Source organism: Oncorhynchus tshawytscha, unplaced genomic scaffold, assembly GCF_018296145.1.
Source record: "Oncorhynchus tshawytscha isolate Ot180627B unplaced genomic scaffold, Otsh_v2.0 Un_contig_9305_pilon_pilon, whole genome shotgun sequence".
In the NCBI taxonomy this organism is placed as follows: domain Eukaryota; kingdom Metazoa; phylum Chordata; class Actinopteri; order Salmoniformes; family Salmonidae; genus Oncorhynchus; species Oncorhynchus tshawytscha.
The window spans coordinates 1-1,476 of record NW_024603390.1 but is presented as its reverse complement, the minus strand read 5'-3'; the positions used below and the strand labels follow the sequence as shown (position 1 = coordinate 1,476).

General features: G+C 44.1%; 4 non-coding genes across 4 annotated transcripts; all 4 read left to right on the top strand.

The window, feature by feature from the left end:
- The first annotated feature begins 105 nt into the window (after positions 1-105).
- Positions 106-177, top strand: trnam-cau. The gene has a single exon. It is a non-coding gene; the product is annotated as a tRNA-Met (tRNA).
- Positions 178-371: 194 nt separating this feature from the next.
- Positions 372-443, top strand: trnam-cau. Its single transcript has one exon. It is a non-coding gene; the product is annotated as a tRNA-Met (tRNA).
- Positions 444-928: 485 nt separating this feature from the next.
- On the top strand, positions 929-1,000 carry trnam-cau. The gene has a single exon. It is a non-coding gene; the product is annotated as a tRNA-Met (tRNA).
- Positions 1,001-1,206: 206 nt separating this feature from the next.
- trnam-cau lies at positions 1,207-1,278 on the top strand. Its single transcript has one exon. It is a non-coding gene; the product is annotated as a tRNA-Met (tRNA).
- The last annotated feature ends 198 nt before the right edge of the window (positions 1,279-1,476 follow it).

The window sequence follows — 1,476 nt, the reverse complement described above, 5'->3', positions numbered from 1 at the left end:
TCATACTGTTTACACAGTACCCCAGTGGCCTAAGACACTGGCCCCTAAGACACTGGCCTCCTAAGCCATGGATTGTGAGTTCTAGTCTTTTCTGAAGTGGCTGAGAGCAGAGTGGCGCAGCGGAAGCGTGCTGGGCCCATAACCCAGAGGTCGATGGATCGAAACCATCCTCTGCTAAACAGTTTCTTTTTAGATTTTAAGTGCGAACAAAAAAAAATAAAAAAATGTGTCGTTTCATGGCATGTCTCAGTGCCATTACACATTTGTTTTGTTTGTATAGGTCATACTGTTTACACAGTACCCCAGTGGCCTAAGACACTGGCCTCCTAAGCCATGGATTGTGAGTTCTAGTCTTTTCTGAAGTGGCTGAGAGCAGAGTGGCGCAGCGGAAGCGTGCTGGGCCCATAACCCAGAGGTCGATGGATCGAAACCATCCTCTGCTAAACAGTTTCTTTTTAGATTTTAAGTGCGAACAAAAAAACTAAAAAAATGTGTCGTTTCATGGCATGTCTCAGTGCCATTACACATTTGTTTTTACCTCTTCCAACAGTTTGTATAGGTCATACTGTTTACACAGTACCCCAGTGGCCTAAGACACTGGCCTTCTAAGCCATGGATTGTGAGTTCTAGTCTTTTCTGAAGTGGCTGAGAGCAGAGTGGCGCAGCGGAAGCTTGCTGGGCCCATAACCCAGAGGTCGATGGATCGAAACCATCCTCTGCTAAACAGTTTCTTTTTAGATTTTAAGTGCGAAGAATTTTTTTTTTAAATGTGTCGTTTCATGGCATGTCTCAGTGCCATTATACATTTGTTTTTACCTCTTCCAACAGTTTGTATAGGTCATACTGTTTACACAGTACCCCAGTGGCCTAAGACACTGGCCTCCTAAGCCATGGATTGTGAGTTCTAGTCTTTTCTGAAGTGGCTGAGAGCAGAGTGGCGCAGCGGAAGCGTGCTGGGCCCATAACCCAGAGGTCGATGGATCGAAACCATCCTCTGCTAAACAGTTTCTTTTTAGATTTTAAGTGCGAACAAAAAAATAAAAAAATGTGTCGTTTCATGGCATGTCTCAGTGCCATTACACATTTGTTTTTACCTCTTCCAACAGTTTGTATAGGTCATACTGTTTACACAGTACCCCAGTGGCCTAAGACACTGGCCTTCTAAGCCATGGATTGTGAGTTCTAGTCTTTTCTGAAGTGGCTGAGAGCAGAGTGGCGCAGCGGAAGCGTGCTGGGCCCATAACCCAGAGGTCGATGGATCGAAACCATCCTCTGCTAAACAGTTTCTTTTTAGATTTTAAGTGCGAACAAATTTTTTTTTTTAAATGTGTCGTTTCATGGCATGTCTCAGTGCCATTATACATTTGTTTTTACCTCTTCCAACAGTTTGTATAGGTCATACTGTTTACACAGTACCCCAGTGGCCTAAGACACTGGCCTCCTAAGCCATGGATTGTGAGTTCTAGTCTTTTCTGA